This window comes from Ovis aries, chromosome 21 (genome assembly GCF_016772045.2).
Source record: "Ovis aries strain OAR_USU_Benz2616 breed Rambouillet chromosome 21, ARS-UI_Ramb_v3.0, whole genome shotgun sequence".
Classification (NCBI taxonomy): Eukaryota; Metazoa; Chordata; class Mammalia; order Artiodactyla; family Bovidae; genus Ovis; species Ovis aries.
Genome location: NC_056074.1, coordinates 35,150,218 through 35,170,583, shown reverse-complemented (window position 1 = coordinate 35,170,583; position 20,366 = coordinate 35,150,218). Strand labels below are relative to the sequence as shown.

At 42.7% G+C, this 20,366-nt stretch overlaps 1 pseudogene; it reads left to right on the top strand.

The window, feature by feature from the left end:
* Window positions 1-1,068: 1,068 nt before the first annotated feature.
* Window positions 1,069-10,141, top strand: LOC101117998 (pregnancy-associated glycoprotein 1-like; annotated as a pseudogene).
* Window positions 10,142-20,366: the final 10,225 nt, after the last annotated feature.

Genomic DNA, 20,366 nt, shown 5'->3' with positions numbered 1-20,366 from the left:
CGCAGCAGTCCCAACTCTAGGCCAGAAACAAAAACCTGCAGTGACTGAAGGCTGATTTCAGCACATCCCAGTGGAGCTTTCATTCCCATTGGGGGGGGGGGGGGGGGAAACTGTTGCTAACATTAAAATCAGTAGATTGTACATAAATATCTAAACTTCTGATTCTCTTGAAAACATGGCCAACCGGCCTGCTTTCCAGCATGTGTGAAGTAGAGGAAAGGCTGCTCCCAGTGGTAAGGCCTGTGCTGCCCAGATTTGAACATGGCCACCTGGTCCTAGTATCATATTTCCTGCCTCCTGGGGCCATTAGTTTGTGAGAACTAGACTGCTAGCTCTCTTAAGATAAAGACTACTTTTGACATGATCAGCTTTAACTTTGAAGATTTTAACCCACAACCAAGCACACAGTTCTTCCTTGTAAGTTTGTTGAATGATATATAATATCTTGTGGATGCATATGAGATTTCTTCCAATATTGAAACCATGTAATTGAAGTACTGCTCTGCCGTAAATCTTTGATGCAGCCTGGTATCATAGGTGCCCCTGATGTCTGCCATTTAGACCCACTACCTAAAGCCAGTTTTATGTCCCTGGCCTGTTCCTGAAGTCTTCAGATTGCCATTTGACAACTTATCCTCCTAGCAGTCTCCTCTCCAATGAAAAACAGGAATGAATATCTCATGAAGTCTCTAGAAAAATTACATGAAACCACGAGTGTCGAGCATGGCCCCTAGTATCTATTTCATGATGTTTTAGTATTTTTTTCTCCAAGTAGGCAAGGTTCTCTGTCTTCTTAGATGTTCATGGAGATCAGTTTGATTTTCCAGCCAAGCTTCAAAGAAGATATTACAGTTCAATTCTCTGTATTCTGAAAAGCTTCAAAGGACACTCGCCAAGGACATTGATGAAGGTAATGTTTTTATCAAGAGCTTTGTGTTTTTTTCCAATCTTTTATTGGCCTAAAGTAGAAAACTAGGGTAGGTCAGGGCATATATAACTAGCGGCTCCTAGTCAGCATTACATGCTAAGAACCCAAACTTACCTGAGTACTTGGAGAAGGAAAGAAACATGAAGTGGCTTGTGCTCCTCAGGCTGGTGGCTTTCTCAGAGTTCATAGTCAAGAAAGTATGGCGACTGTAAGTCACATCATATTCCTTTCTTGGATTTCTTTTCATCTGACTATTCTTCCACCCATCAGGTTTAGAAGGGAATGGAATATTTCCCTAAGAGTCTTAAAGTTCAACTCTATCTTATTGTCAAGTAACTTGCTGTAGGAACTGTGGATCCCAAGGTCTTGGTGCAGATTTGGGTTGCACAGATCTTGGGGTCCCGTCATGTCATGACCTATTGAAAGTACAAATCCTTGCAACTGTTCAGTGCACAGCTTATGTTGATGTCGATGTGGTCCTGTAGAATAGCACTTTTCTACATTATTTTCAACATGTCCTCTTTTTTCCTGGTCTACCTCAGTGTGTATATGTCTATGTCTGCATCTCTGTCTCACTGTCATTTATCTCTCCATCTCTTTGGAGGTCACTGGGAGTGTATTTCTCTCTGTTGTTTTCTTTTAATTTTTCATTTGACTCTTTCTTCCTTCTCAAGCCTCTGAATTTCCCTTACTTGTTCCCTAAAACTTGGATTCTATTTTCAACTCTCACTTCTCTTTCAAAGTGGATAAAGATACACTGTTTTATATACACTGTTTTCTATCTGACAAGCAGTGTGACCATAGTCAACTTATTGCTCCCTTGTAAAAGAATCCCTCTTCTACCTCCTTCCTTGAGGTTCTTTGAAAAGGATAGTGTTCTTTGAAAAGGATGGCAACAACAGTGCTAATGGATGTCATGTTGAGACTTTCTATTTATCAGGTACCTTATATCTATCACTTCACTTATCCCCAAGATATTCTATTTGGAGGATTTGTATTGTTACATTCCACCATTTCACCGAAGGGGAGACTGAGACACCACATGGTCATATGGCTTATCCAAGATTGCAGAAGAGAACTTGCATTAAAATTGATGTTTTTGCCATGGTATATGCATAAAATTCTGATAATAATGTGCCTCATAAAAATGATTAGAAAATACACAGGGCCATTACAATGAAAGTTATACCTTAACACTGACAGCTTGTTGTAGCATCTTCTTTGTTTTCTTTGTCAAATGCTCGGTGAAAGAATACCTCTAGGGAGAATGAAGACCATGAGAAATGCCCTCAGTGGAAGAAACATGCTGAAAAATTTCCTGAAGGAACGTGCTTACAGACTGTCCCAGATGTCCTCTCGTGGCTCAAATCTAACTACTCACCCGCTGAGAAACATCATGGATGTATTTTGGGAGGATGGTGCTCCACAGCGCCCCCTGGTGCTCTAGCCTAGCACTGGGGCTCTTCTGGAGGTGCCTGGTGGGATGTTGGTTTGGGGTTCCTGCAGGAGGCAGACGCACTGGAAAACAGGGACCCCACCCAGAGGAGAAGACACTATCATCCTCAACTGTTGGTCTTGGTGACTGTGCTGGGCAATTACCAGGTGGCAAGTAAACATCCATTTCTGTGTCAAAGACGCATCATTACTTTGAGGGCTATTGTTCCTTAGGAACAGGTGAGCCACTCAGTTATAGATGAACAGTGAGCCATCACTGATCAAAAGGTAGAACCAACTGCCAAGCAACTGTGACTCCCCAGGCAGAGGAATTCAGTTTGCACAGATGCAAGAACCACAGCAGTAAAAAGTTACTGAACCTGTATACCGTGTAAGGCCATAAGAATCTTACACTGTGGTTACTCTTTTTAGATTAGATAAAGGGCTTATTTTGTCTTCAGGAATGCCCATGCCAGCCTGAGAGATAGGCAAAGGGTAAATACATGTCGAGTGAAAGGGTTACCTGTGTGGAGTTGCTTGGATGTGGTCTGATAGAGGGAGTGCCTGGGGTTGATCCAGAAAGACCTCCTGGAGAAAGGGGTGCTGAGGCTGGGACTGAAGAGACTGCTGCTGCTGCTGGTGCTGCTGTTAAGTCTCTTCAGTCATGTCCGATTCTGTGTGACCCTAGAGACAGCAGCCCACCAGGCCCCCCCCACCCCCATTCCCTGGAATTCTCCAGGCAAGAACACTGGAGTGGGTTTCCATTTCCTTCTCCAATGCATGAAAGTGAAAAGTGAAACTGAAGTTGCTCAGTCGTTTCTGACTCCTAACATCCCCATGGACTGCAGCCCACCAGGTTCCTCCATCCATGGGATTTTCCAGGCAAGAGTAAAGGAGTGGGGTGCCATTGCCTTCTCTGGAAGAGACTACAGAGCTTCTCAAATGAAGGCACCAGAACTTCCGTGGGTGTCCAGCAGTCCTGGAGGCCCAGTGATTATGTCTCTGTACTTCCAGTGCAGGAGGTACCACTTCAATGCCTGGTCTTAGAATCAATATCCTGCATACAATGTAGCACAGGAATAATATATCAAATGCAGAAACCTCTGTGACCAAAGTCTGTGAGCTGCATGGTGGTTAGAAAGTGATGTCAAGACATATGTGACACCCAGAGGGAGACATCAGTGTGGGAACAGAGGGTAGTCAGTTCTGCACTAACCCACTCCCTTCTTTTCACTGTAGATGCTCTACATAGGTAACATCACCATTGAAACACAGCCTCAGGAATTCCAGGTTGTCTTTGACACAGGCTCATCTGACTTGTGGGTGCCCTCGGTCTTTTGCCAAAGTCTAGCCTATTGTGAGTACAGACACCCCATACTGGACCATCCTTCACTTGCCCTGCCACCCTGTTTCCACTCTTGGCACGTAATGACACTCATCTGTTGTGTCTGCAGCTAGAAAGGTTATGTTCAGACATCTTTATTCTTCAACCTTCCGGCCTACCCAAAAGATCTTCAGCATCAAGTACATTACTGGAAGGGTGAAAGGACTTCTTGTTTATAACACAGTTCGGGTAACATACGCTGAATCAGGACTGGCTATGGAGTGACCCCTGCTTGCAAAAAAGATGCAGGACCATCCAGCAGGATCTTTCCTAGCCTAACTCCCATAGATATTGGCCATCTTATCCATAGGATCCTGTATCTGGGGAGACAGTGCCTGTGGTGACACACGAGCAAACAGATTAGCTAACCCAGAAAGTGGCTTGAGGTTTGGACTTGCACCTCCTCTGCCCATGAGCAGTTCAGGGATCATTTTTCTGGGAGTGAGAAGAAGGGAAAAAAGCACCACTTTTATATTCACAGACTGTTCCAGGCACTTTCAGGTGATAACTGGTTTAATTCTGCAACAACCCAACACAGCAGTTACTCTGATTAGCTCATGAGACATATGAGGAAACTGAGGTGCAGACAGCAAGGGATTTGCTGAGGGCACACAGGTGGTAAAAGGTGGAGTTAGGCTGGCTTTTCAGAACTGAAGTTTCTGTGGGGTGTTTGGGGACAGAATAAAACTGATCTGAGGACCCTGGGGGCAGTCAAGGGCTTCAGATATCCATAATGGGAAATTGGAGGCCTGAGAAGTCAACGGGCCTGATGAATGAGCCTGCCTCCCTAAAATTATTTGAGTAGTTCTGCTCTCTCACTTTCTCTCTCATACACACTCACACAAATACACACATATCCCCAAAGGTGAATTCCCCAGGCAGTAATTTCATAGAACCCTGCAAGCAAGATTGTGTTTTCGGCTACTGTCGTCCTGGACAAATGCAGAATCCACAGTACATTACAGAGAGTGCAGTCCATTCTTGTCATTAGGTCACAGTGATGCCAAAGAGAAGACTATCTTGCTCTTGACTCATTTTGTCCATAAGGTGGCGCCAATGGGTCCTGGACTGACTTGGCTGCCACACCTGTACAGAAGCCAGGAGGCCAATTTGACTCACTCAGGTGATGTTTTTCACATAGACAGGTGTTTTAAAATACACAGCGTCTCTCAAGTGGAACCCAAATTCCCCCCCTCCCCCAGCTTTGTCTAACCATCTGTGGGCCACCGAAGACAGAGCCCAGCTTCATTTCTTCTCTGAGGATCTAATGGCAATGCACACCAGCCCAGTCCTAGGCCACTTCACATATATGTAAGTGGGAACATTGTTCTCTCCCACAGATTGGCGACTTTGTAAGTACTGACCAGAAGTTCGGTATAAGCCTGGCAAAATCCGGGATTGAGGGTATACCTTTTGATGGTGTCTTGAGCTTGAACTATCCAAAAATATCCTTCACTGGAGCCCTCCCCAGTTTTGACAACCTGATGAATGAAGGTGCCATTTCTGAACCTATTTTTGCCTTCTACTTGAGCAAGTATGTCTGAGATAGACAATCCCTTTCTCCAAAGTAGCTGTAAGATGATTTCAGTTGCACAAAAATTATAGAACACTTGATAAAGAAGTATCCTGAGAGATAATCTAACCCAAGGTAACTATTGCCCCAGGGCCCTATCTGGCTTCACCATTGGCTTTTATAAATAACGTTTTATTGGAACACACCCTGCTCCTGGGCTCAGAATCAGTAAATAGGTCTATGCAGTTGAGTGAGGAGGAAGGCTAATGGAAGGCAACAGAAAGCATGTTGAATAAAAGCATTAGGATTTGCTTATGAATTTGATAAGGAAAGAAGGAGAACCCTGGTGGATATCTTTCCTTCCACATTAGCATTTCACTGGGAGCCCAGGTCCAGTTACCCAATTTGTAGATTCCAGTGAAAAATGAAAGAGTGGGACAAAAAACTGTGGCAGCCTTGTTCAAGAAATATTAGGCATTTCAAGACAGGGAGAGCAGGGGTGGGGTCCCTTATAAGTGTGGGGCCCTTTGGATAGTAGAGGTCACAGGCCAGTGGAGCCAAATCTTGGTGACCTGAATCCACACCCTTAGAACTCCCAGGCCTTGATTTTCCTGAAAAATGACAAGGTGGACAAGGGGAAAGCCAAACGCTTCAGCACCCTCTCCTCTGAGGGTGTCTGAGCACTCAGGTTGCTGGAAGTCCAGGGCGTCTTCAGAAGACATATGTGATGGAGCCCAGCCAAGTGCTCCAGCTTCTAACCACCTCTGTGCCATTCATTAGCCAGTAACAGACCTCAGTCTGGATCTCAATCGCTCCTAGACGCGATTCCTTGATGGGTGTACAAGCACAGCTCTCAGACAGTGCTGTTGTTACTGTCCTCCAAGGATCCCCCCCTCACTTCTATCTACAGAGACAAGTGGGAGGGCAGTGTGGTGATGTTTGGTGGGGTGGACCACCGCTACTACAAGGGAGAGCTCAATTGGGTACCATTTATCCAAGCAGGAGACTGGAGTGTACACACGGACCGGTAGGTAAGCCTCTCCCTCTGAGAGTCTGCTGAAGTGATGCTCCCACTACTGTACATGGACACAGGCAGACACACACAAATGCATTCTCAGACACACAGTCACACAGACATATACGCCACCCACAATGACAGACAGATACACAGACACATGGAAACACACAAGCAGACACATATAAACATACACAGAGACATATATAAACATGCATAGCTAGTCAGAGACACACAAGCACTCACAGAGACACATGCAAACATATATACAAACAAACTCACAAGCACACAGATACACAAATGACTCATGGGTTCATAATCCCCAGGCCTTCGGAGCATGGCTCTGACCAGGGTCCTAAAAGGGTCCAGAGAGGTCTGTGCACCTGGAAGAGAGCTGCATCCACTGCCCTTTGAGGTGGGGAGCATGGTTAGAGGACTCTACATTGTGGTGAACAGAGGATCAGGGAGAATTTCACCAGCCTGAACAGAGATATGATAAAATGACCAACAGTCCAGGGCTACCTAGAACATAGGAAGTTCTCATTACAGATAAATGTGTGTTTAAGAACAGGGAAAGTTCTGAGCAAATGGGGAAAACTGGTCTCCTTAGTGAGCAGCTACCCAGTAGTGGAGAGAGGTTGGATGCAGTCTTAAGACATGAAATCAGCTAATAAAAAAGACATCCCACTTACCTGGGCACACAGTGGTGGGGCTATAACAGAGAATCAGGAAGGTGGGATCCAGGAGTGACCTGAGGACAATAGGCATAATTGATAGGCTTCTGTGTGAGATCCTCAGACAAAAGCTGATCTGTCCTTTGGAGTTTCTGTGTGCTAGTTACATATTTCCTGGCCAGGGTCTCAGTGCTTGAGCTGGTTGTAGGAGCAGTGCTGGGAGACACCCTCTCCCAGAGGAGCCCCTCTCTCCCCCTACTATGAGAATCTCCTGCCCCTGTGAATCTCCATCTTCACTCTGTGTGCGACCCGTTATTTGTTCCCCACCAGATATAGCCATCTGAATGTTTCTCATTTTTTTCTCAGTCTTCATTCACTCACTGAACAGACAAGCATTGGGCATCCACTCTGTGCCAGGGACTTTAGGGAGACAATGAGAATAAAACTCAGACTCACATGTAAGAAGGCAGATGTACATGAAGTGACTCACCCACATAGTGAATTGTGACTTTGGTACATGCTAGATGTGAGGAGGGGAAGGCAATGGAAACCTACTCCACTACTCTTGCCTGGAAAATTTCAGGGATGGTGGAGCCTGGTGGGCTGCTGTTTATGGGGTCACACAGAGTCAGACACAAATGAAGTGAGTTAGCAGCAGCAGCAGTAGACATGAGGCTCTACAGAGAGTGACCAAAACAGGAGACTGATAAACACTGGGGGAAAGACTTCCTGAAAACGATACAATTAAGGTGGAATCTGGAAGATGAGATGAAATTTGCTAGTCAAAGTGGAGTGGAGTCTTCTAGGAAGGATGACCAGCCTGGGTCAAGGTGCAAAAGTTCCTGGTGTATTCAAGTACTGCATTCGAGGATGTCAAGAAAGGTGTTGTGTCTAGAGCAAAGGAAAAGAGGGCAAGAGACAAAGGGCTGTTTAGGAGACAGTCAGGAAGGGGGCAGCTCTGGAGAGACTCAGAGTGACCTTGATGCCCGCTTTCTTCCACTATCTCTCAGCATCTCCATGAAAATAAAGGTTATTGCTTGTTCTGGATGCTGAAAGGCCCTTGTGGACACCAGAACAGCACTGATTGAAGGCCTAGAAGACTGGTCAATAACATACAGAAGCTCATCGGTGCCATGCCATGGGTTTCCAAGGTGAAGGGTCATGCCCCAAGGTCACTCCCAGTCTCCACACACAAGATCTCGTGGGCCAAACTCTCTCCCTCTCTAACAGCACTACATTTCATGTTCTGTGGTCAATTCGCTGCCCTCTTTTATGTTCACAGTTAACAGCATCAACTAATCAGTGCCAGCACAAGCGTACATCCTCAAGGTGAGGGCACAATACTGAGGGGTGGTTCTCAACCTGAGGCTTGCAGCAACCAACGGGCTGCTGTTGGGAGGAGGGTGTCCTCTACTGGCCGTCTCACACCATTGCAGATGCTGATGAGGCCTTTGGCTGGGTCAGTGCCTGCCAGAAAACCAACCAGATGAGATTAAAGGGCCGTCTGTGACATTGATCTTCCTGAAATAAATATGGAGATGCCACACCATGCTGGAATGGTAGGAGTCACAAGGAGAGGGGAACACTAAGGTCCTCAGTCCTCAAAGAGCTTCAGTTCAATCTGAACCCTTAGCTGTATTAACATGGAAGTAAGCTCTAGCAGTCCCTGAAATAGGCCACATTACAAGCAGAATGGCTGGGGACAGTCCCTGTGTGATGTCCCAGCATAAGTTAAGAGTCTGCCTTCTCTTCTCAAGTTTTTTCTGGTTTGGATGATAAATTACATGGTCAGCTTAGTACTTGGCTGCATCTTCCCCTTGCTCTGGCCAGGTGCCTCCTTTGTGAGTTGGGGTATCCGACCCCTCTGTGGGGAGGTTGGATACTAAGGTGAATAAAGTGTGAATAGTGATTCCTCTGCCCCGGTACAGGGTGCAGGCTTCATGTCAGCTCCCTACAGGAGTTCAAAGCAGGCTGATGAGCTCAAAGAAGGCTTTGAGGAAGAGAGGGAATTTCAGGAATTCTGAAAACACAAACTCATTGAGCCATATGGATGGTTGCTTGGTTCTAGGCAGAACTGCCCTGGATTCCATGCAAATGGCATCTCAAGGTGGTCTGCACTAAGGCAATGGGGACTTACTAAGGATGATGAGGGCTAAGGACTGACCAGTGGGGATGGGGAACCAGAGTACATTACCCAACCAAGACTGGAGTGGCCAAGGAGGGTGAGTGTGGGCCAAAGGAGGCTTCACAGATTTCCTGAGTTAAGTCTTCAAGAACATGTTGTTCACACTGCTCTATTTAAGATGGATAACCAACAATGATTTGTTGTGTAGCACAGAGAACTCTGCTCAGTTATATGACAACCTGGATGGGAGGGTTATCTTTGGGACTAGGATACACGGATACATATGGTTGAGTCCCTTTCCTGTCCACCTGAAACTCAGAATATTGTAAATCAGCTATACTCCAATACAAAATAAAGTTTTTAAATAAAGTATGGATTGTGAGGACGCAGGAGGAGAAACAGCTTCTCTACAGAGAAAACAAGCAGCAGGAGGCAGAAGGAAGGAAACAGGGAAAGAGGAGAACTATGGACATTCTTGTTCTTTTCGAAAAAATTATATTGAAGTGTGGCTGATCTTCAGTGTTGCATTAAGTTCTGCTGCATTGCAATGTGAGACACATAAAAAGTGTGTTATGCACATAAAATATAATTCTTCTTATTCTTTTTCATGTGGTCGATCACTGAATACTGATTATAGTTCCTTACGCTCTACAGTAGGACTTTGTTGTTTTTCATTCCTCTGTTTCCCCAACTCCCAGTCCTCCACTCACCACACCCTATCTCATGGCAACCTCATGTCTTGGTCCTCTTTGGTTTTTGATGAACTCATATCCCCTGCTGCTGAGAAAACCCCTTGATACTTATCAAAAGAAGGAAATAAAACAAAGAATTGTGCTGGGTCTGGATATTGGGGGGATTCGCCAGTAAGGCCTCATACTGACTTGTGTGTGTCTCTGATCTCCCAGGATTCTAGAGGCCACTGCTATACAGCCTTTAAAGAGAACACAATGAGGACATCTAGAGAGACCTGGATCCTGGGTGACATCTTCCTGAGGCTGTATTTCTCAGTCTTTGATCGAGGAAATGACAGGATTGTCCTGGCAGGGGCAGTGTAAATGCTTAGAGTGGTTCAGGAATCAATAAGGCTGCTCCTAACATACACTCACTCGCCCTTTGAACACTCCTTCCCAGGATGCTAGAGAACAGTATTTGGTGGTCTGCACATTCTATTCTCAGTAAAGAATAAAGGATTTCACTCATAATGGTGCTGAAACAAATGGGTGCCTCTGTTTATGTCTGGGAGGTATACAAAGATCGGGAAGAATCGAGAACCCAGTCTGAATCAAAATTGCTAGGAGCCCAACTGTAACTTGCTTCAAGGAAAAGGGAGACTCATTGAAATGATTCTGGGAATCCAGGATACAAGAATAAGAGCAAATACAAAGATCTCAGTGACTAGACCCAAGAAATCAGAAGTCATCAATTCTCTCTCACTCCTGATCTTCCCCTTCAGACTTCTTTGATGGGCTTAGCCTAGCAACTTTCTTCCTTAAGGCTTCTACACCTAGTGAGGGAGTCCAAGCTACCTGCCCTAGGGTTTTAAATCCCAGAGGCGTCACCTGGTAAGGAAAGAAGATTGCAGACGTCAGAGTTAAAGGGTGTTCTCTGAATGACCCACCTGAGATCACATGTACAGCCCCAGATCAGCCATCATGGCAGGGACATGGGGTCTTATGATTGGCTTTACATGGTTTTGGCCCTGACCCAGCAGCACACATGAATATCATTTCCTCCAGAACTACATGACCGAAGCTGGGTAGAGGCAGCTCCAAGGATAGCGGCTGAGATATGGTCTAGGCCATGGAAGAGTTTGTGATGACCCACCTACTCCACCACCTCCTCATTCAGAGAAATTATAAGAGGTAATGAAATAGACTCTCTTTGTATCCCATCTCAGATGATCTTATCACTGGGCTTGCCCTCCAGGGGATTTCGAGTGAGGTACTTCATGCAGAGCTGGTTCCCTCTTGTTCCCACACCCCAGTCACCAGCTCTCAGCCATGTATGCCTGCTCTGTCCTTTCCAGTGCCACTTGTTAAGTGTTTGCCCCAGTGGATCCCTGAGCCATCACCCTCCTCCAGGGCTCAGAATGCCCCTTCCTTGGCCTCTAGGGAGAATGAAACACATGTATCGGGGGACCCAGGGTACACAGAGCATTCAGCCTTTTTGAGCTTCCTCCAGAGGTGGAGCTACAAACTATTTGCTTGGAGCTGCCATGGTTAGGCACTTTTCCAGTGGAAGCATCCGTTCTTTCCACTTGGAGGCCTCAGTAGATGCCTCAGCTAAGACAGCAGTTGTCAGAGGTTGATTTCCTTTCATATTGACTGGTTTCATTTCCCTGTTTTATAAGGGACTCTCAAGAATCTTCTCAAGCACCACAGTTCAAAAGCTCAATTTTTGCTCATCACCCTTTCTTATGGTCCAGATTGCACATATATACCTGATTACTGGCAAAATCATAGCTTTAACACTACAGACCTCTTTAGCAAAGTGAGTCTCTGCTTTTTAATACACTGTGCAGGTTTTTCACAGCCTTTCTTCCTTCCAGGGAGCAAGTGTCTTTTAATTTCGTGGCTGCAGTCAAGGTCCATAGTGGTTTTGGGGCCCAGGAAAATAAAATCTGCCACTGTTTCCACTTTTCCCTCATCTATATGCCATGAAGTGGTGCGACAGGTTGCCATGAATTTTGAGTATATTTTTGTGAATTGTTTTTTAAATGTTGAGTTTTAAGCCAGTTTTTCCATCTTCTTTCCTCTTCAAGAGGCTCTTTAGTTCTTTTTTGCTTTCTACTGTTAGGGCAGTGTCATCTTCATATCTGTGGATGTTGATATTTCTTCTAGCACTCTTTATTCCAGCTTGGGAATTATGCGGTCCAACATAATGAATGATGTATCCTACATAGAAGTTAAATAACCAGAGTGAGAATGTACACCTTGTCATGCTTCTTTCCCAGTTTTACATCTTTAAGTTGTTCTGTGTCTTACTCTAAGTGCCACTTTTTGATCTACACACAGGGTTTTCAGGAGACAGGTAAGGTGATCTGGTACTCCCATTTCCTTAAGAATTTTTCACAGTTTCTTGTTGTCTAAACAGTGAAAGGGTTTAGCATATTCAGTGAAGCATACGGAAATATTTTCTGGGATTCCCTTTCTTTCTCTAAGATCCAATGGATGTTGGCAATTTGATATCTGGTTCCTCAAACCAGTTTGTACATCTGGAAGTTCTCAGTTCATGTAGTGTTGATGCTTAGCTTGAAGGATTTTGAGCATTACCTTGCTAGCAAGTGAGATTAGAAAAATTGCATGATAGATTTAACATTCTTTGGAATTATCTTTCCTTTGGAAGGAATGAAAATTGACCTTTTCCAGTACTGTGGCCACTGCTGAGTATTCCAAATTTGCTGACATATTGAATACAGCACTTTTACAGCCTCATTCTTTATGATTTTTGAATAGCTCAGCTGGAATTCCATCACCTCACCTAACATTGTTTGTAATGATGCTTCCTAAGGACCACTTGACTTCATACCCCAGTATATCTGGCTTTACATGAGTGACCCAAGCATCATAACTATCCCAGGCATTATGACTGTTTTCCTACAGTTCTTCTGTGCATTTTAAAAAAAATTTTAATTTTTACTTTATTTTACTTTACAATACTGTATTGGTTTTGGCATACATTGACATGAATCCACCACGGGTGTACATGAGCTCCCAAACATGAACTTTCCTCCCACCTCCCACCCAACATCATCCCTCCGGATAATCCCCGTGCATCAGCCCCAAGCATCCTGCATCCTGCATCGAACATAGACTGGCGATTCATTTCTTACATGACAGTGTACATGTTTCAATGCCATTCTCCCAAATCATCCCACCCTCTCCCTCTCCCTCAGAGTCCAAAAGTCCGCACTACACATCTGTGTCTCTTTTACTGTCTTGCATACAGGGTCATCATTGCCATCTTTCTAAATTCCATATATATGCATCAGTGTACTGCATTGGTATTTTTCTTTCTGGCTTACTTCACTCTGTATAATCGGCTCCAGTTTCATCCATCTCATTAGAACTGATTTAAATGTATTATTTTTAATAGCTGAGTAGTACTCCATTGTGCATATGTACCACAGCTTTCTTATCCATTCATCTGCTGATGGACACCTAGGTTGTTTCCATATCGTGGCTATTATAAACAGTGCTGCGATGAACAATGGGGTACACGTGTCTCTTTCTATTCTGGTTACCTCGGTGTGTATGCCCAGCAGTGGGATTGCTGGGTCATAAGGCAGTTCTATTTGCAATTTTTTAAAGGAATCTCCACACTGTTCTCCATAGTGGCTGTACTAGTTTGCATCCCCACAACAGTGTAAGAGGATTCCCTTTTCTCCACACCCTCTCCAGCATTTATTGCTTGCAGACTTTTGGATCACAGACAATCTGACTGGTGTGAAGTGGTACCTCATTGTGGTCTTGATTTGCATTTCTCTAATAATGAGTGACGTTGAGCATCTTTTCATGTGTTTGTTAGCCATTTGTATGTCTTCTTTGGAGAAATGTCTAGTCAGTTCTTTGGCCCATTTTTTGATTGGGTCGTTTATTTTTCTGAAATTGAGCTGCATATGTTGCTTGTATATTTTTGAGATTAGTTGTCAGTTGCTTCATTTGCTATTACTTTCTCCCATTCAGAAGGCTGTCTTTTCACCTTGCTTATATTTTCCTTAGTTGTGCAGAAGCTTTTAAGTTTAATTAGATCCCATTTGTTTATTTTGGCTTTATTTCCAGTATTCTGCGAGGTGGATCATAGAGGATCATGCTGTGATTTATGTCTGAGAGTGTTTTGCCTATGTTCTCCTCTAGGAGTTTTATAGTTTCTGGTCTTACATTTAGATCTTTAATCAATTTTGAGTTTATTTTTGTGTGTGGTGTTAGAAAGTGATCTAGTTTCATTCTTTTACAAGTGGTTGACCAGTTTTCCAGCATCACTTGTTAAAGAGATTGTCTTTACTCCATTGTATATTTTTGCCTCCTTTGTAAAAGATAAGGTGTCCATAGGTGTGTGGATTTATCTCTGGGCTTTCTATTTTGTTCCATTTATCTATATTTCTGCCTTTGTGCCAGTACCATACTGTCTTGATGACTGTGGCTTTGTAGTAGAGCCTGAAGTCAGGCAAGTTGATTCCTCCAGTTCCATTCTTCTTTCTCAAGATTGCTTTGGCTATTCGAGGTTTTTGTATTTCCATACAAATCTTGAAATTATTTGTTCTAGTTCTGTGAAATACACCGCTGGTAGCTTGATAGGGATTGCATTGAATCTGAAGATTGCTTTGGGTAATATACTCATTTTCACTATATTGATTATTCTGATCCATGAGCATGGTATATTTCTCCATCTATTAGTGTTCTCTATGATTTCTTTCATCAGTGTTTTATAGTTTTCTATATATAGGTCTTTAGTTTCTTTAGGTAGATATATTCCTAAGTATTTTATTGTTTTTGTTGCAATGGTGAATGGAATTGTTTCCTTAATTTCTTTTTCTACTTTCTCATTATTTGTGTATAGGAATGTAAGGGATTTCTGTGTGTTGATTTTATATCCTGCAACTTTACTATATTCATTGATTACCTCTAGTAATTTTCTGGTGGATTCTTTAGGGTTTTCTATATAAAGGATCATGTCATCTGCAAACAGTGAGAGTTTTACTTCTTCTTTTCCAATTTGGATTCCTTTTATTTCTTTTTCTGCTCTGATTGCTGTGGCTAAAACTTCCAGAACTATGTTGAATAGTAGTGGTGAAAGTGGGCACCCTTGTCTTGTTCCTGACTTTATGGGTAATGCTTTCAATTTTTCACCGTTGAGGATAATATTTGCTGTGAGTTTGTCATATATAGGTTTTATTATGTTGAGGTATGTTCCTTCTATTCCTGCTTTGTGAAGGGTTTTTATCATAAACGGATGTTGAATTTTGTCAAAGGCTTTCTCTGCATCTATTGAGATAATCATGTCTTTTAATTTTCAATTAGTTAATGTGGTGAATTACACTGATTGATTTGCAGATATTGAAGAATCCTTGCATCTCTGGGATAAAGCCCACTTGGTCATGGTATATGATCTTTTTAATGTGTTGTTGGATTCTTATTGCTGGAATTTTGTTGAGGACTTTTGCATCTATGTTCATCAGTGATTATGGCCAGTTTAGTTACCGGTGAAGACATTGTTGACTTGCATCAGTCTTTCTCTTCTTGCTATCTTCTCACATGTGGTGGTTGAAGGGAAGGAAGAGGGAGGATAAAATAGAGAAAGAGTAACAGGCTAATTCCATCATGAGGGACCACCATCAAAACCCCATGTCAACCTGGGTACCTCCCAAATGTCCAGCTTCTATAATACCATCACATTGAGAGTCAAGGGTGGACACAATTCAATCCATAGCAGCTATGCATAGCATAGCAGCTAGCTGTTTTTAAATCAAGACAAATAATCATTACATTCTTTCTATTATTCCTTATTCATTTTTCCTGAAGTTTTTTAATTTATTTTTTATTTTTAAAATAAATTTATTTATTTTAATTGGAGGTTAATTACTTTACAATATTGTATTGGTTTTGCCATACATCAACATGTATCCGCCACATGTATACATGTGTGTTCCCCATCCTGAACCCCCCTCCCTCCTCCCTCCCCATACCATCCCTCTGGGTAGTCCCAGAGCACTAGCCCCAAGCATCCAGTATCAAGCATTGAACCTGGGCAGGCGGCTCATTTCATATATTATATTATACATATTTAAATGCCATTCTCCCAAATCATTCCACCCTCTTCCTCTCCCACAGAGCCCAAAAGACTGTTCTATACATCTGTGTCTCTTTTGCTGTCTCGCATACAGGGTTATCATAACCATCTTTCTAAATTCCATATATATGTGTTAGTATATTGTATTGGTGTTTTTCTTTCTGGTTTACTTCACTCTGTATAATAGGTTCCAGTTTCATCCACCTCATTAGAACTGACTCAAGTGTATTCTTTTTAATATTGAGTAATACTCCATTGTGTATATGTACCGCAGCTTTCTTATCCATTCATCTGCTGATGGGCATCTAGGTTGCTTCCTGAAGTATTTTAGGGACAAGACGAACATTTCACAAAATGCACATTACAAGTATTCATGGTAGAATGATAGGATAAGAAAAAAAATAAATGCTTTTTGGTTCCCAATAAAATGAACATTTAATATGCAATCCATGTACAAATTTCCCTGATTCTCAAAAAGCAGATGTCTTTTCACAGTTTATTGAAAGAATGTACTCATATGTTGCACTTTTGTGTTCTCCTTTAAGACTAAATAACTGTTCCTCTCCCAATTTTAATGACACTTATTTGTTCAGAAACAGGGAGGAAGCAGGGTGGTTTTTCCTACAGAATGTCTCACTATTGGGTTCAGAGCAGGAGTCCACAATACCAGCACAGTGGGTCAGGACCAGTACCAGTCCTTGGTCTATTAGGAACCAGACCTCCACAGCAGGAGGTGAGCAGCAGGCCAGTGAGTGAGGCTTCATCTGTATTATAGCTGCTACCCATCACTCTCTCATCACCCCCAGAAGAGACAATCTAGCTTGTTTTCCTGGAACTGCTTGTAGTTACATAACCTATGCTAAATAGAAACAAAAATAGCATAAATATTGACGATTATTTTCCTTTCTCAGTGCTCAGAATGGTGAATGGATGCCATAGCAGTCTATCATAGTGACAAATTAGATGTTGCCTATTAACATTTGGAGACATTTGGCCAGCTTAAAACTCAGTATTAAAAAACTAAGATCATGGGGTCCAGCGCTATCCTTCATGGCAAACAGAAGGAGAAAAGGTAGAAGCAATGACAGATTTCTTCATCTTAGCTCCTAAAATCGCTGTGGATTTTCCTGCAGCCATGAAATAAGAAGGCATTTGCTTCTTGGCAGGAATGCTATGAGAAACGTAAACAGTGTGTTGAGGAGCAGAAACATCATTCTGCCCAAGAAACTCAGATGTTTGGCCTTTTTGTTTGGATTCCTAAACTTTCTGTCCAGGCGCCATTGGTCTTTGAAGTTCCTCAGCTTTCTAGTTCTTCAAGATTCCCAAGACTATTTTGAGCATTTCTTTACCCAGTTCTGAAATCAGCCATCTCTTTAAGATCGTCTGAAGAGAAATTTTTTTAAAAGCTAGATGTTAGACCTCAGAATAGCCACTGTTATCAAGTTGTCACCGCTTCTAGGCTTCACAGTGGTTAGAGGAGGAAGTACACATTTTCATTAAAAATTAAAATAAAAAGAAATATAATTAGTTGGTAGAAACCTATGCTTTCAGTTCAAGATTTAAGACAGTAGGGTTTGAATTAAACTTGTATATGTTATGTGTGAACCTCTTTTTCTTTCCACTGAAAGCCATAGTTCAGAACATTAGTTTTAATTATTGTCTTGCTTTTACCTGTTAACATACATATGATTCTGTCACAATAACAGAAACAATACGGGGAACAATACATTGTTGAATTATTGTTTACCACAGCTTCGATGGTGGTGCAGATGAATGGTGGCTGCAACGGCAGTGCAGAAGCACGGGGGAGAGGAACTACCCCACGTCCAAGTCAGGGGGGGCACCCGAGAGGAGCTACCCTACTTCCAAGGTAAGGGGCAGCTGCTGCGCTTTGCTGTAAGAGCCATGAAGAGATACCCCATGTCCAAGGTACGAGAAACCCAAGTAAGATGCTAGGTACTGAGAGAGGGCATCAGAGGGCAGACAGACTGAAACCACAGTCACAGGCAACTAGTAAATCTGTCACATGGACCACAGCTTTGTCTAACTCAATTAAACTAAGTCATGCCATGTGGGGCCACCCAAGATGGACGGGTTATGGTGGAGAGATCTGACAGAATGTGGTTCACTGGTGAAGGGAATGGTAAACCACTTCAGTATTCTTGTCTAGAGAACCCCATGAACAGTACGGTAATGCAAAAAGATAGGACAGTGAAAGATGAACTCCCCAGGTCAGTAGGCACCCAATATGCTACTGGAGATCAGTGGAGAAATAACTTCAGAAAGAATGAAAGGATGGAGCCAAAGCAAAGACAACACCGAGTTGTGGATGGGACTGATGATAGAAGCAAGATTCGATGTTGTAGAGAGCAACATTGCATAGGAACTTGGATTGTTAGGTCCATGAATCAAGGCAAAAAACTGGAGATGACAAGAGTGAACATAGGTATTCTAGGAATCAGTGAACTAAGATGGACTGATGGGTGAATTTAACTCAGATGACTATTTTATATACTACTGTGGGAAAGAATTCCTTAGAAGAAATGGAGTAGACATCAGAGTCAACAAAAGAGTCTGAAATGCAGTACTTGGATGCAATTTAAAAAATGACAGTATGATCTCTGTTCATTTCCAAGGCAAGCCATTCAATATTAAGGTAATCCAAGTCTATGCCCCGATCAGTAACCCTGAAGAAGCTGAAGTTGAACAGTTCTATGAAGACCTTGAAGACCTTCTAGAAAACACCCCCAAAAGATGTTATTTTCATTATAGGGGACTGGAATGCCAAAGTAGGAGTCAAGAAACAACAGGAGAAACACGCAAATTTGTCCTTGGAGTACAGAATGAAGCAGGGCAAAGGATAATAGAGTTCAGCCAAGAGAACATACTGGTCATAGCAAACACCCTCTTCCAACAACACAAGAGAAGACTCTACACATGGACATCACCAGATGTCGACACCAAAATCAGACTGATTTTATTCTTTGCAGCCATAGATAAAGTTCCATACAGTCAGCAAAACAAGACAGGGAACTGACGGTGGCTCAGATCATGAACTTCTTATTACCAAATTCAGACTCAAATTGAAGAAAGTGGAGAACACAGGTATGACCTAAATCAAATCCCTTATGACTATACTGTGGAAGTGAGAAATAGATTTACCGGACTAGATCTAATAGACAGAGTGCCTGGTGAATGATGGATGGGAGTTCATTACATTGTACAGGAGACAGGAATCAAGACCATCCCCATGGAAAATAAAAGTAAAAAAGCAAAATGGCTGCCTGGGGAAGCCTTACAAATAGCTGTGAAAAGAAGAGAAGCGAAAAGCCAAGGAGAAAAGGAAAAATATAAACATCTGAATGTAGAGTTCCAAAGAATAGCAAGAAGAGATAAGAAAGCCTTCTTCAGCAGTCAGTGCAAAGAAATAGAAGAAAAGAACAGAATGGGAAAAAGTAGAGATCTATTCAAGAAAATTAGAGATACCAAGGGAAAATTTCATGCAAAGATGGGCTCGATAAAGGACATAAATGATATGGACCTAACAAAAGCAGACAATATTAAGAAGAGATGGCAAGATTAGGGATACCAATGGAATATTTCATGCAAAGATGAGCTCAGTAAAGGAAAGAAATGGTATGGACCTAACCGAAGCAAAAGATATTAAGAATAGGTGGCAAGAATACACAGAGGAACTATACAAAAAAAGATCTTCACTATTCACATAATCACGATGGTGTGATCACTAATCTCAAGCCAGGCATCCTGGAATGTGAAGTCAAAAGGGCCTTAAGAAGCATCACTATGAACAAAGCTGGTGGAGGTGATGGAATCCCAGTTGAGCTATTTCAAATCCTAAAAGATGATGCTGTGAAAGTGCTGTACTCAATATGCCAGCAAATGTGGAAAACTCACCAGTGGCCACAAGACTGGAAAAGGTCAGTTTTCATTCCTATCCCAAAGAAAGGCAGTGTCAAAGAATGCTCAAACTACGGCACAATTGCACTCATCTCACATGCTAGTAAAGTAATGCTTAAAATTCTCCAAGCCAGGTTTCAGCAATACGTGAACCGTGAACTTCCGGTGATGATCAACCTGGTTTCAGAAAATTCCGAGGAACCAGAGATCGTATTACCAACATCAGATGGATTATCAAAACAGCAAGAAATTTCCAGAAAACCGCCTACTTCTGCTTTACTGACTATGCCAAAGCCTTTGACTGTGTGGATGACAATAAACTGTAGAAAATTCTGAAAATGATGGGAATACCAGACCGCCTGACCTGTCTCTTGATAAACCCGTATGCAGGTCAGGAAGTAACAGTTAGGACTGCATATGGAACAACAGACTGGTTGCAAATAGGAAAGGAGAACGTCAAGGCTGTATACTGGCACCCTGCTTATTTAACTTATATGCAGAGTACATCATGAAAACGCTGGGCTGGAGGAAGCACAGGCTGGAATTAAGATTTTTGGGAGAAATATCAACAGCTTCAGATATGCGG